This window comes from Camelus ferus, chromosome 34 (genome assembly GCF_009834535.1).
Source record: "Camelus ferus isolate YT-003-E chromosome 34, BCGSAC_Cfer_1.0, whole genome shotgun sequence".
Taxonomy (NCBI): Eukaryota; Metazoa; Chordata; class Mammalia; order Artiodactyla; family Camelidae; genus Camelus; species Camelus ferus.
Window position 1 is genome coordinate 5,243,270 of NC_045729.1, and position 16,351 is coordinate 5,259,620.

General features: G+C 37.3%; 1 protein-coding gene across 17 annotated transcripts in view; it reads left to right on the top strand.

The window, feature by feature from the left end:
* The window catches only part of LMNTD1 (lamin tail domain containing 1), a 312,291-nt gene that overhangs the window by 106,193 nt on the left and 189,747 nt on the right, over positions 1-16,351 (top strand). For 6 of the 17 annotated variants that reach the window (XM_032473201.1, XM_032473202.1, XM_032473203.1 and 3 more), the window contains exons 6-7: positions 2,165-2,304; positions 2,388-2,459. The exons of the other annotated variants lie outside the window; for them this stretch is intronic. The gene's annotated coding sequence lies outside the window, so the exon portion shown is untranslated. The remainder of the gene's footprint in view (positions 1-2,164; positions 2,305-2,387; positions 2,460-16,351) is intronic. 17 annotated transcript variants of the gene reach the window in all.

The window sequence follows — 16,351 nt, forward strand, 5'->3', positions numbered from 1 at the left end:
GACCTGGTTTTCTCATTTTTGTATCCCCATCCTTGAATACAGCGTCTGGTAAATAGTGGGTATTAATAGATAACCTACTAAACAAAACCACATTGCTCTTTAGGAGCATATGAAAGACACTCAGGAAGATAAACATTCTTTGTGAATCAAAAACATGATCCCTCTTGAAAAGGGTATGTTCATTTTTATAAGCTATAAAAACTGACAGACTTTCATAAACTTGCATTTGTACTTAATTCCTAAAAGGATTGATTTGGTTAGTGTTCCTGCAGCAAAAATATTCCAGCTATCCATGACCTCGGATCAGTCACTTATGTGCGTCTGTGTGTGCTTTTTTTTGTTGGTGTTGTCACATCAGAGAATGCATATCAGCCTTTTATAGGACACTGTAGACAGCAATATTATCTATGATGATTGAAGATCATCATAAAGGCAGTTTGGCAATAAATCCCTTAACTCAAAATAAATTCAAAATAAAGAATTTTTAGTAAAGATTACATCATTTGTTAAAAGGCACTAAAGGAAAGAGAATATAAGAAAATAAAAAGAGGCTTAAAAAAAAAGACAGTGAACTCATTGAAAATTTTATTCTAACAATTTGTAGAAAATTATGTGAAAAGTAAAATGTTGGTCTGATGACCTGAGAAATTCCCTATGTGGTATATGACTCTGAAACAAAAAATTTTCAAGATTGATTTATGGAAATATGTCTTGTTTCATTAATGTAGAGTCACACACTGTATAGTCAAAGCTATAGAGGGAGATGTTACAAACTTTCTTTCCTTGGGAAATCATGCAACTAGGTTTAAAAACCCTCTGTCTGATGGATTCTTTATCTGTTTATTCATTTATTTATTTTTAATGGAGGTACTGGGGATTGAACCCAGGACCTCATGCATGCTAAGCATGTGCTCTAACCACTGAACTATACCCTCCCCTTCCCTGATGGATTCTAAGAGTGGTCTGGCTTAGACTGGAGAACCCCTTGAGTTTTCTTCAGTCCTCAGAATCTGTGATAGTCCCTGTATATTTCAAGTTGGATTAAACTAAATTTGTATCAAGAATGAGTTCATCTTGATAAAGAGAGAAAATTCTACAATTCAGTGATAACAATATATTTATTTTGGACTCAAATTGATATGAAACCGAATCATATAGACATTATAGTTTGCAAATGAAGTCGTTGAGATGCTGGAGGTTGTTCTCACGATATTAAAATTAATCCTATCGGGATGCCGAATGTTAAGTCAGGAGAAAATATTCTCCAATGAATATTTGATTTCATGTTAGAACAACAAAAACCATCATTTGGTATCATTTGATCTTGATCTCGGTAACTTCTTTTGATGAGACAAGGTTTTCTCCCTCCCCTCTCCCTCCTTCCTTCTTTTGCCCTAGAGGTTACCTTGTTAGCTCTCAGTTTGGTATTTTTATGCTGCCCCTGATAGGCGCTCATAAAAAAATAGCAGGATTGCTGAGTCAGGGATAGTGTGAAAAGCACAGTCATCTCACTTTGTGTTTATGAAGGGGAAGAGGAAAAAGGAAGAAGAAAGATGATATGAAAACTTGAGCTTTCAAAAAATGGAGAGTGATTAAAGTGCTCTTAAAAATGGCCAGATTTTAAGCCTGAAAAAGTGAAAGCCCCATTTATTCACAGAGGAGGCGCGGAGGAGTTATCTCCGCTCGCTGGTGACTCATCCCGCGGAGCTGGAGAGTTCGCCCGCAGCTGGGAGCGTAACTTGATTTCTTGGGTAGTTCATTCTTCATTAATTTACTCACAAAGGTGCTAATTAAGGGAAATTGTTATGTCTGGCTTTTTTTTTTTTTTTTTCTTCACTTTAACACCCGTTCCCCATGAGCTGGACACAGAAAATTCAGTCATTTTGTAGAAGCAACCAGGGAAGTTGGGTGGCGGTGATTGAGTCATTGTCATAACTTAGAGTATATATCAGAGACCTGTGTATGAAAAGACCAGAACCCTATATAGCCATGAACTTCCCATGTCCAGGTAAATAAACTCTCCATGCCAAGAGTAGGAACCACAGCAGCCAACCCATTAAAAAAACAGTAGCTTTGGAACAAAAGAGAGAGGAGGAAATAATGAGTATCTTTTCACTCTTTTCCTTAGAAATATGATTAATATTTGTGTCTGGCGTTGTTCTAGGTGCTTCGCGTGTAGGAACTCATTTAATCCCCACGGCAACCTCAGTAAGGTAGATTCCATTATGACCCCCATTTTACGGAGGTCAAACAAGTATGCCCAGGCGTGCCATTTCACTGAGGCATGAAGTGGTGAAGTAGCAGGTGAGTGGTGAGCCTGACTCTAACTCAAACAGTCTTACAACCTAAAAATAAAGTCAAATATCTTTATGTTTATACTTCCATAGGGAAACAATCAGGACATGTGTAACGGAAACCTGGTAGTCTTTCAATGACGAGTTTACATGAAACTAACCCAGGTATGTCATTCCAGTTTTGCCTAGCAAGAAGACATATTTAGAGCTTAGAATTAAAAACCTCCAGAATCCAGTACTGTGATATTTTGGTACTTGCAAGAGTCTCACGTATTCTACATGTGTTTCCCATAGTGTCTCACCCCACATTTTATACAACTTCAAGTGTGAACACTGGTTTGAACGAACAAACCAGAATCTAGGGGAGAAGCCACTGTAAAAGGTTAAAACAAACTCTTGTTTCCATTGTACATCGCCTGTGGGGAGCTATCAGATATCTAAGAGAAGTTGTAAAGTAATACAGTGTCAGTGATCTTCCTTCCACTACTATGTATAAAGCCCATAAAGTGTTACTGTTACTGCTGTTTTCTTTGCCCATCTTGTATAATGCAAGTCATATAAAAGGACAGTGAAATCTAGTAACTTTTCACCAGCTTTGGAAAAAAAGATTGATAGAAAATCATTGTAGTACAGAAAAAATGCTATTTAAAAAAATAAGGGTCCTAAGTACTTATTCAATAAACTTGGCAATCTATAAAAATTAAAGATTTAAAGTGTTTGATAAAACTCCCCTGTAATTTGCTTTTAGTTCCAATTTCCTATCTATAGGAAACTTTCCTCTGCTGTTCCACTATTTGTTCATTTGTTGAGGAAAGTAAAATTTAATCACCCTATCTTTTTTGTTTGTGTCTATTTCTTGGCATAAGGAAATCATTCTCTATCAGTACCAGGTTATCCACTGAGTAGGAGTCAGATGGATCCAAATTAAGCTTCTAAATTACTCTTAGAAGTCCTAAGACAACTTCTCAACTTCTGAAAAATATTTCTTTTTTACTGATTGGAAGGTATTTTGGGTACTATGTATCTCCTATGGTACATAGACATCATCACATTTATGTCATGGTTTATTCTTACTGTTGCCAAAGATTATTACAGTAGTATAACACTTTTAAAATTTAATTTTTATATTTATTTGTTTCCTTTATTGAGTTATCCCGATGTAAGTACTCAAGTCTTCAGCTGTTTCTGTTCTGGGAAGCTTGGAGAGGCTGTTTGTTCAAGGCTGGTCATTTTGTTACCATGTGAAGGTGGGAGATGGCTTCTGTTGCTTACTCCAAGAACATTTCTCCTTTCTCCAAGTAGACCCTGTTGTCCATGTTTCAACTTTCCTCTGTCCAGTCATTCACGTCATGGATAGTGTCATCCTGAGCCAAAAGGAATGAGTCATGGTTGACTCAGGTATGGACATGTGATGCAGTTCTGGCCAAGGAGACAAACATTATTATTCCCATTTCACAGAACAAGTGATGGGGCTCAGCTTGCACCCAGGTTCCTGATCTCAAGGCCAACCATTGTTTTTCTTCTACACATGAGAGCACCCATGGAGAAGGTGCTTATTTTTAATAAAGTGTTTGAATATTTACTTACCATTTGTATTGTTATCTACTGCTGCATAACAAATAATCCCAAAATGTTGTCACCTGCAACACCAAACATCTATTAGTCACACAGTTTCTGAACCCAAGATGGCTTAGCTGATGGCCCTGGCTCAGGGTTTCTCACATGGTTGTGGTCAAACCTGGCTCAGTACCAAGATATTTAGAAGTAGATTCCAGAAACAGAGAAAAATAAAGATACAGGGATTTGTATTAAAAGTTCTCTTAAATTTTCTCTGAGTCTTTATATTATATTCTACACTTTCCAAATATAATTTGTGAGATCTTAGGGAAAAAGATGACAGTTACTGTAAACTTCTGTATTTAGCATTTATCACACTATATTGCCCTTATTTATATAATATGGAATAACCTACATTGTTGCCTATGATGATGACTCTTTTAGACCAGGAGTTCTCAACACTGGCCACAAATTATAATACCTTGGAAACTTTTAAAAAATACTAATACCTGGGCCCCACTCCCATTCAGTTGAATCAGAACCTCTAGATATGAGTCCCAAGAATGACTAGTTTTTAAAAGCTTCCCAGGACATTCTAACATATACCTAGGACTGAGAACAAGTGTTCTCTTAATTAGGTCTTATTTTTTGTTTATGTTATAACCACTTTTGGGAAGCTAAGGAAAACTATGGCTCTTTCTCTCTAGATAAATGTGGTCTGTACACTTATGAAGACTTTTTGTATAAGTTCAGGGAATTGTGTGTCTCTTTAAGACTGTGAACTCCTCTATGGTAGGAACTGTGTGAGTGGTTTTTTTTTTTTTTTTTTAAATCTTTGTGTATTTTTGGTATGAACTTTTTTCTGCCCTTCAAGAAGTAAGGGTTTGAGTCTTGGCATAAGGACAGATATATAGACCAGTGGAATAGAAATGGGAGCCTAGAAGTGAACCCATATGTCTATGGTCAATTGATTTTTGACAAGGGTACCAAGACAATCCAGTGGGAAAAGAACAGTCTTTTCAAAAAATGGGGTTGGGATAACTGGATATCCATATGTAAAAGGATGAAACTGTAACCCCTCCCTACTCACACCATATACAAAAATGAATGTAAAATGGAACAACAACCTAATATATAAGAGTTAGAACATAAAACTGTTAGAAGAAAACACAGGGCTAAATCTTTGTGACATTGGATTTGGCAGTGCATTTTTAGGTATGATACCAAAAGCAGAAAAAGGAGAAATAGATAAATCATAATTCACCAACATTTAAAACTTTGGTTCATCAAAGGACATTATCAAAAAAAGTGATGAGACAACCTACACAATGGGAGAAAATATTTGCAAATCATGTATCTGATAAGGGTGTGGTATTCAGAATATACAAAAAGTTCCTACAGCTCAACAACAAAAAGACAAACAACCCAATTAAAACATACACAAAACACTTGAATAGACATTTCTCTAAAGAAGATAGATAGATAGATGGCCAATAAGCTTACCTGAAAAGGTGCTCAACATTATTAGGCATTAGGGAAATGGAACTCAAAACCACAAAGAGACACCACTGAACACCCAGCAGGATAGCTATAATTTAAAAACAAGCAAAAAAACCAAACCCTCCACAAAATCAGAGAATAACAGTTCCTGGCAAGAATACAGAGAAATTGGAACCATTGTATATTGATGGTGGCAAGGTAAAATGGTGCAGCCACTGTGGAAGACAGTTTGGTCATTCTTCAGAAAGTTAAACATAGAATTATCGTATGACCTAGCAATTACACTCCTGGGTATATACCCCAAAGAATTGAAAACAGGTACTCAAATACCTGTACACAAATGTTCATAGAAACTGTTCACAGTAGCTAAAAGGTGGAAACCATCCAATGTCCATCCGCTGACAACAAATAAACAAATTCAGATATATGTACAACACAGTATTATTTGGCCATTAAAAGGAAGCAAGAATTGATACATGCTACATAGTGGATGAACCTCTGAAACATTATACGACATTATACTAAATCAAAAAAGCCAGATACAAAAGTTACATGTAGGATTCCATTTATGTGAAAGAAGAGAGACTGGTGGTTACCAGTGACTGGGGAGAGCAGGAGTAGAGAGTGACTATTTAATGGACCACGGAGTTTCTTTTGGGGTGATGGCAATGTTTTGGAGCTAGATAGGGCCTGCAATGGCATGACATTGTGAAGGTGTTAAATGCCACTGACTTGTATACTTTAAATGGTTAATTTTATGTTATGTGAATTTCATTTCAATTTAAAAATTAACCGAGGCAGTCCCAGGCAAACTGGGACAAGCTGGTCATCCTGTTCCTTGTATGTGAGAAAATTTGTAGGTGAAATAGCTGTCTTTGAGTTATTCCTTGAAAATACTTGCTGGACCACACTAAGTGCTCAATAAATATTACCTTGTGTTAAAGAAATCTGGGGAAGGGTACAGCTCAATGGTAGAGCACGTGCTTAGCATGCACAAGGTCCTGGGTTCAATCCCCAGTTCCTCCATTTAAAAAATCGGTAAGTAAGTAAATAAATAAACCTAATTACCACCCCCTCAAAAGAAAACAAAGCAAAAAAATTAAATTAAAGAAATACAGAAGTGGGAGTTTGAGGCAATTTATAGGAACAGGACACAACATAAACTGTATCCTCGGCCCCTACCGTTTCTGATACATGGTACACATTCTCTTAATGTTTATTGAATTGATGAGATTGGGAGGTCTCATTCTCTAGCAACATTCAAGAATGGACTAAATATCTCATCACTTCAGATCTCTGAAGACTGGCTGATGGATGCATCGGGGACAATGAAATTTGGGCACTAGCTTATTACTTCATATAAAAATTGAAATATTAATGCAACGAAGCAATGGGTATGGCACAAAGAGCTGTGTTTAGCCTTCTGTGAGTAATCCTGTACGATACATCATTTGTCCTCTAGGCAAGAACTTGAACCAAGTAAACCCACGTGTAACCTCGGGAAGTCTCCTCAACTCCGTTAGCACAGGAGTCAGAGGAAAAGAAAAGACTCTCATCCCTGAATATAGTGGACTTCACTCCAAATGAGGCAATGATACCCTTCCAGATTGTGAGATTTGTCAAATAACTTGTTTTGATGCTCACAGACTCTGAAACCAGGCCAGGGTTCATGAACAGGACCAATGCCACCTGTTAAGCTGTTAGAGATAGTATTTTGTGCAGAAGAAACTGTGCTACTAACTCTGAATTTTTTTAGCACTACTGTATCCAACAACACGTTCCTGGATGCTAAATTAATGAGCCTTGCACACGTATTCAGTACTTTGCTCTGAGACACTTAAAACATGCTGCGCATTAAGTGAGGCTCATTATAGTTCTCACGTGGTTACTGTTATACCAGGTTGAGGGGAATAATTAGTGTATTTAGTTTTGTAATCCTTCGTTTTATAAAGCAGCTATTTCACAGCTCCAGCAGGATCAGCAGTGAGGTTATCTGCAGGTGAATTTCTGCTTGTTGCCACTTCTGACAAAGTAAATCCACAGAGTCAATCCATTAAAAAGGCCATTAAGAGGAATTTTTGACTTCAATTACCCACTCCTTCCCTCAGATCTGGTTCCCATCTCTGGTCTTATTCACGTCTGTGCGCGCCACCTGGAAGCCAAGATTCATTGTCGATTCTCCCCTTTTCTTGCATGTCTACACCCACGCCATCAGCAATCCTCATGCCTTCGTTCCTGTCCGTCTCCCCTGCCCTGCCTTGGTCCTGGCTGTCCACTACTCTTACCAAGACTCCTGCAGCAGCCCCTCCAAGCCCCTCCTGGCCTTCTGCTGCCCCTTCTCTGTAAGTCAACCAGCGCCGTCTCTGCAGAAGGGGAACTGGTCACTGGGGTCTCTGCCCCTCACAGTCTTTCCACCTCAGGACCAGGTGTGCCGGCTATTTTCCCCAGGAAATGCTTCCCCATCTTCCTAAGGCCAAGTCCTCATTTAGCCGTGAGTATTCTATCAGAAGTGGGTATCCACCCCCAATACACTTCAGCCATTGTTATCTTTCGGCCCTCACCTGTTTATTTCATAGCTTTTCCAATTTTATAATTTTTTTATTTATAGTGTGTTTATTCACTAGCTTGTCTACCTTTAGAATGAAAGTTCCGTGACAGTGGGGCTGCATTTTGCTAACTTTGGTATCTTCTGATTGATCAGTGAGCCTGGTCACTGCTTAAAGAAAGAAAGAGTCACTTCTCTTGGGTCCTTGCCTCTTCCTCTGCTGCTTCTTCCATAACCCCAGCCCTCAAGCTTCTGAGATTCAGTAAGAGCAGGGGAAATGATTGACAGAGGTTAAACACTCTGCTGCAAAAAGGATTTTCTTACATATGTCTTTTAAACTTTTCTTTCCCTCTAAATATACGTGTGTGTGTGTGTGTGTGTGTGTGTGTGTGTGTGTGTGTGTGTGTGTAAGAAAGATGAATGTGGAAGAGTTCACCTATTTTCTGTCCCAACTTGCAAGATGCAGGAATGAGAAGGGGAAGTTTTTGTAGAAAATATGGAAATTAAATGGTTTTGGAGGCAGATCTAGGAATCAATCTGATTGATTTCCATGGACCTATCTCATGTAAAGTGGGCCCAGTAAAACACATATCACCACTAAGAATTTAGAGAAAAAGACATAAAGACCTTTTATAGTTTTTCATAAACATTTCCCCCGAGTAAGAAGCTGTAAGAAAACTCCTTGTCTTCTGATTAAATATATAACTTAGCTATGCTATTTTAGAATTATCTTTATTTTTTAATATCAAAAAGAGATAAGGTGTATACTTGCTGTGGAATCTTCCTGCTGGTGCATTTTTGGTGATATTTTGCCTACTATCTGGAAAACAACATTAGCTTCACTTTTTAGTTAGAGGCTAATTTTACTTGGGTCATGTAGGCTACTTGTGGATTCACTCACTAACCACTTACTATGTATATAAATATATGCCAGGCAGTGTTGTTTGAGCAGGCTTAACTGTTACGTACTGATTTACCTACTGTTTTCTGCCAGTAGTAAGCATCTCCACTCCCTAGAAAGAGTGACTTCCATTTTGCATTAAATGCGCTAGGTTAGGTGTGAGATTTAAACTTATATCAGCGTATTATTTCTCTGTCTTGACACACTTGCACCCTTTTTACTCTTGTGCTTTCACCAGATATGGTCCATCTCTTCACTCTGTGATGCATCTCATGTGATTCAGCCAGTCTCTTGAACACCTTTTGTCACATCAAAAAGCTGTATTTTTAAAATTACTTTCCAAAAGACACCATGTCTCCAGAAAACTTTTCGATGTGGCCCATCTGGTTGAATTCAGGGGATGTATTCCCAGAAATGGCAGGACCATTTCTTTGTGGGTTCATTGGAGGACAGCCCCAAGGAGATGCTCTCAGACAATCAACATGCACAATCTCTCTTTGTTGGTTAGTCCCATAGTTTGCAGTAATGTTTATGAAAGGTCAAAGGACCTTCAAAAATCAATGAATGCTTCATGATTTTTACTTTCTGATTCCCAAATAATTTTCTTTTTTTAAAAAAAATTGAAGTATAGTTGATTTACAATGTTTCAGCCATAGAGCAAAGTGGTTCAGTTTTTTTTATATATGTATATGTGTGTGTATATATATATATTCTTTTGCAGATTCTTTTCCATTATGAGTTATTACAAGATATAGAATATAGTTCCCTGTGCTGTATAGCAGGACCTTGTTGTTTATCTATTTTATAGTAGTGTGTATATGTTAATCCCAAACTCCTAATTTATCCCTCCCTGCTACTCCTTTCCCCTTTGGTAACCATAAGTTTGTTTTCTATGTCTGTGAGTCTGTTTCTGGTTTGTAAATAAATTCATTTATGTCATTTTTTTTCAGATTCTGCATATAAGTGATATTGTATGATATTTGTCTTTCTCTGTCTTACTTCACTTAATATAATCATCTGTAGGTCCATCCATGTTGCTGCAAATGGAAATATTTCATTCTTTTTATGGCTGAGTAATATTCCATTTTGTATGTATACCACATCTATTTTATCCATTCATCTGTTGACGGATATTTAGGTTAATTCCATGTCTTGGCTATTTTAAATAAGGCTGCTGTGAACATTGGAATGCGTGTATCTTTTCGAATTAGAATTTTCATCTTTTCTGGATAAATGCCCAGGAGTGGGATTGCTAGATCATATGGTAACTCTAATTTTAGTGTTTTAAGGAACCTCCATACTGTTCTCTATAGTGAATGCACTAAGTTACATCCCCACCAACAGTGCAGGAGGGTTCCCTTTTCTCCACACCCTCTTCAGCATTTATTATTTGTGGACTTTTTGATGATAGCCATTCTGACCATTGTGAGGTGATACCTTACTGTAGTTTTGGTTGCATTTCTCTAATAGTTAGCAGTGTTGAGCATCTTTTCATGTGCCTGTTGGCCATCTGTATGTCTTCTTTGGAGAAATTTATTTAGGTCTTCTGCCCACTTTTTGATTGGGTTGTTTGTTTATTTATTTGTTTGTTTGATATTGAGCAGTATAAGCTGTTTCTATCCTAAGTCATTTTCTTAAAGACACCTTGTGGTCTGCTTATCCCCTCACCACCTTTTTTAGGTATAAGTATTGCTTGCATACCTTTTGACTTTTGTCATACATTATGGGTCAAAACCATCCACCATAACACACAACAAGTAGGAGAAAGAACAGCCACAGCATAGTAAATGATACATGCTTTAGAACTCACCCAACTCAGGAAAGTGAGGTAGAGTACTCTTTGGCAGAGGGCCTTTGCAATGTGGTGCACCAATACTCTTTAGCCAGGAATATGTGCACAATACAGTGTTTCGGCTAGCTCTCACTGACTGAGAAGGTACCACCTACAGCGTGGGTCAGGTGGGGTGGAGGAGAGACATATATATGTATAGAGTTTCCTGTTATTTATATATGTGTGTGTGTGTGTATTATAAGTTACTTTTTAAAAATAAAATATTTCAGATATCTTTAGAAATTTAATGAATCAGCAGTGTGTGCAGCATTATCAAATGGAGTCTGTGTATTCCCTACGTACGAATTTCCAGAAAATGCTTAAGTGAATGGTCCCAACAAATTACAGTTAGGTTTAGATAGTACACGTAGTGTTTCATTTCTTTCTGCAATAAAGTGAGATGATGATATTATCATTTACAATTTACATCTGAGAAAAGAGAAATCTGGATTTACCATTCGAGGGAGTCACTGGATCTTGCTGCCTCTCAGAATTCAGCAAGACTCAGATATTTGGATGATGAAACAATTTACAATTTTAATTTGCTTTGCCATGTTGTTACTCACAGATCATCTATATGCTGCCTTCTAAGTGCCATGTGCTTACTTTTAATTAAAATCCTAAAGAAGCAGAGCCAGCAAAGTGTATCATCATTATTATTCATGGTGCATTGTTTGCTATATTTTTTATAAAAAATGCATAACACAGAATTTTATATTGTGAATATTTATGGAACTATCCTGTAAAGAAACTGAGATTTAAAAAAATTCTAAATAAACTATACTTCATGAGGAAAAATCTAGTTAATAAAAGGGAAATGTGTCAGATAATCTATTGTCATTAAATGAATGAGCTTGTTAAAACATGAACTGGCTATAAAGTGTCATAAAATGTAGCAGATTAATCTACTTTTTTTGAAATCTTGCCAGATTTTTTTTTTTTAAGAAATTAATATATTGCTTTTAACAAAGAACTCCTGCGGGCAGAAAAGAAATTAGATCTGACTTGAAAATTCCCACCATGCTTCATTCTCTGGTGGAATTTTGCAGCCTTGATGGGTTTGTTACATAATCGGCTTTGGCGTTCAATGGCTTCTTTTATTTTAAAACAGAGAATTCTTGCCTAAAACAGACAGGCTCCCTTTTCTTGTCTGCCTTCAGTCTCTGGAGTTACAAATGCCTGGAGACAATAATCAAGTCATGCTGCAACAGGGACGGGGCACAAGTGAATAACTGCAGCAAGAAATTATTAAACTGGAGTCTGAAATCCCAGCATTGGAGAAAAACCTGAGATCAATAATGCTTAAAAGTGTGAGTTGGTGGAAAATATAACTCCATTGGCCTTCCCACCTGCTTTTTTATCCTTGCCCGTCAGATAACACATGGACAGTTGGTATTACGGAAAACATTAGGAAACAGTTACTTGCCATTTCTAACTATGTAACATTTGGAACGTGTCCAGAAGCAACTGTCATTTATTTATTTATTTATTTTTACTACTGGGCTATAAAACAAAAAGAGAAATGAAATCTAATTTGTGCAATAAAATACCATCTGATTTAAAATTTGCTTTACAAGTCGACCCAACAGGTAGTAGACAGAACTCCTTAAAGTCTAGGTGTCCTTGAACCTTCAGATCTCATTGAAAATATGTTGCTGCTTTTTATTTGCTTCAGGAAACCAAATATCTCAACCTTCCTCCATGTACTATATTAATTTCTCCCAGACTAACTCAGTGTACTTTTCTCAGCAACAAAGAGCAAACTTCTCACTACAGAAACTTACCAAAGTGAGGGACTTTTTCTTACAGTCATGAGCTGTCTGAAATTTACCAAAGGTATGAAGGTTATGTAAGTATCACCAACCATTGCTATAAGCGCTTTTAATCTAATGTGTGATAATTGCACAACAGTGTGAATATGCTTAATGCCACTGAACTGTACACCTAAAAATGGTTGAAATGGTCAATTTTGTGTTATGTATATTTTGATACAATTTTGAAAAACACAAAATTTTTAAAAAGTGTAATTATATAGTGTTTGCCTGAATACCCACCAAGTTTAAGAAAAAGAGCACTTTAACTTTGCCATCTTATGAGAATCCTTCCAAGAACTCATCCTCCCCCTTCTTTCTTCATAGCCCACCCCTGTCCTGAACACTGCATTTTGTGTTATCATTCCCTTGCTATATTATCTAGTCTTGCATGTCAAAGAGCTTTATATGTGGAATCTTACTTTGATGTATTTTTCTGCAGTAGCTTCTTTGTTTAATCTTCAATCCCTGAGATTCATTCACATTGTTATTTGTAGCTGTACTTCCTTTCTTTTCACTGCTATATAATATTCTACCACATGGCTATACCATAATCTGTTTATCCATTTATGATGGGCCTTTTGATTGATATTTGGGTTGCTTCTCTTTTAATCCTCTTTCTTTCTTTCTTTCTTTCTTTTTGTTTTGGTTATTTTACATAACATTGCTATGAGCCTTTTTACTCCTTGTACATGTGGACACATTTTTTTATAGTGGTATTTTATCTGTACCTGGAACAAATGACTGCTCCACTGATTTCCCTACCCTGCTGTACAGAGTTTATTCAGTAGCCTGGTACAATCTGACAAACCAAGAGAGGCCTTATGTGCCAAGATGAGAATAAGTGGCAGATATTCAAGGTGCCTACATCAGGACCACAGATTTTATAATCAGTCCAACCCAGTTTCAAATACTTTCTCCTTCACTTTTCGGTTACATGAAGTTAGATCTCTGGGATTCAATTTCCTTATCTCTTGTTTTGTGACTAATCATAACTACTACATAAGGTTTTTTTTTTAGTAGATTTAATTAATCTACTTAGATTACCAATGATTTAATCATGCTCAATAAATGGTAATTATTAGTAGAATAATTACAAAATAAATGGCTGTACCAAGAATCACCGTACAGAGATAGTTCAACTTTATTAAAACAAAAGAGTAGAAATTTGAACTCCAAGGAACGTAAAACTTACTCCAATCAGATCTCAGACCTGAGAGCAGTAGTACGGGTGACTTGGTGCCAGAGCACTGGGGCCAGCACCCACAAGGTAAGACAAAAGTGCAAAATGTCCTCACCTTCTCCATCTGCTCCTAGATCCCTGTTAAATGTCTAGTTTAATCCAGCTGTGCCACAATATGAGCTGGAATAACCATGGAGATCGTGGCACGAGAGCGCATTTTATTCTCTTATTGCACACGGAGGACTTCTTAGAAGCCAGAATGGAATCCTTTTCCATCTCTCTATTTATGTTGAGCTCGTGGGCAGCACAGAAATCTTGTGATTTAACCCTAAATCACAAACGAAAAAGACATTATTGCTGCCCTTGAGGAGTTTACAGTCTATTTGGGAAGACCCATTAAGCAACTAGAGCGTAATGAAGAAAAGGTAATTATCAAACTGTGGGTTTTATTTTAATAGCTACATTCTAGGGAATGTTAATTGATATCATAAATTATTATTAATTAAAATTGGCTATTTGTTTCAAAATTTACTGCTTGTTTTTTTTTTAAAGGAAAATGTGCTTGTGTTCAATATTTTGTGTTCAGTATTTTGTTTTCTATGCAAATGTCTCCAGGTGGTAGTCCAGCCTGATATCACATCAACTTCAAGTCAATTTGCTGCATTTTCTTTGTCTGTGCTCATCATTATGTTAAAAAGCAGTTGTTCACTTGATTGACAGGAAAGGTGGATCAGCTCTTTGCAACTTAAGTGAATTAACCTGACCAAGGTTACAGACAGACAGGGAGTCATTTTCACAGACAGAGCTGAAATATTTAAACTTGCAGCTCAATACTTCTCCATTCCCCTGCTTTCCCAGCTCAAGTAAAGATCTATTTTTGTCTGGGTAGTTGAAGTGAGGCATCGTGTTGGTGACAGGATGAATGGCTCTCCCAGGGAACCCGCATCCCGGCTTGTCAGTGACAGCCCGTGCCTGCCTCTCCTCCAGGATGCTTTGCTACTTATCAGGGGAGTGAAGACAAGTGGACGTGGATCCCACGGTGCTGCAGCGCCTTTGAAAATACAGTACCTGGAACTATAAATCAGGGTTTCCATTTTGGAAGCAATTGTAACCACACTTTAGCTCAGAGGATGGGTACAGTTTAAGAAGATAAATTTGCAAAAGCCTTCCAAGGGTCATTTTACATTAAGATACCCAGAAAACAAAACTGAAATGACTGAAACAAAAGCATAAGCCACTCCACTGTAAAATTTGGATATATCTCTACTTATACAACGTGTTCTGAAATAAAGTCATTATTCTCCCCAGGTGGCAAATATAGACATAAGCACCCAGCTAGCAAAATCTTCCTCTCTGTGTTTATAGATTGCCTTGTTTCTAAGAATAATGGTTTGGTGAAGGTGTCAGCCATCATGTTAACAGCCATCACTTGTGCAACAATGGAGAGGATGTGCTGTGTACTTGTCCACGCCGAGGGCAGGATGCGTAATGTCTAGCCAGGAAATGAGGCTTCTGACATTCTCTTTAGCTGTTAAAGATAAAAACGCCTAAACATGTGTGAGAGCTGACTGCTGAGTAAACATCTTCATGCACAGTACACCTTTGATCATCCTTCCTGAGATCATTAGAGAAAGTGTGCACCCTCTGACCACAATTGAAAGCCCTTGGGTACAGCTAGCCTCATTGTCTAAAGAGGGTGACTGCTTTTAGAAAAAAGAAATATTCTAATGAAAAGAGACACTTAAAAAGAGATAAACCAGAGTATTGATTGCCACTATTAATTCTTGTGTTCAGCGAAGCAAATCATTCTAAAAGTAATTAGGGCATACCACCTCTTTAAGGTTTTCATATATTCAAGTATTTCTCTCCCGTGCTTCCTTCTAAAATAATTGTGTAATAGAATTAAAATCCAATGGAATTGAAATTGAATGTGAATCTGAATTTGCTTTATACTAGAGAAAGTGACATTTCATACTGATAGGCCCACCAGAGAAGAAAATCTCAGTAGAAAGATTTGTTATAATTTCCCTTTGGGAAAATTATATCTATCTTGGTGGTTATTCCACCATCAGAGCATGTGAAGGAATGGCCCAATTGGTTTTTTATTGTTGAAATATTGACACATAACATTGTATTCATTTCAGGTGCATGGAATGGCCCAGCTCTGATAAAGGCAGTTGGTTAAGATACCTTGTTTTTGTTCCTTCAGCTCAATAGGTGATGTCGCCTTGTTATTGTTACTTCTTTAGCTATTTGATCAATGTCCTTGAGGTTTCTAGATTAAAAAATGTTTCCAGAGTTTATATATTCTGCTTGCAGATGAATATAAATCAGTTTTTAGCATAAAATGTCAGAGAGCTCTTATGTGAGAAGATGAGAGACTTCAGGCGGCGAGTGGCTGGTGATTTGAGTTTTCAGATATTTTCTGTGATGCTGGGTTAGCGGGCACATGACATTACTCCTCTCCATTCATTACTGAATTCTAGATTCTTCCTCACTACTCGGACTGTGGTTGGGGTCAGTAGCATCCTTGGTACCTGGAAGTCTGTTAGAAACGCAAAACCTCGGATCTCAGCCTTAGGTCTCCTGAATCAGAATGTGCATTTTAACAAGATCTTCAGCTGGTGTATGGGCCCATGAAAGTTTGAGAAGCATTTCTCTACTGGGTCATAGAGTCACTCTGTTTGGACTCTCCTAACCCCTCCCTTTGCCTTATTACTTTAAGCCAT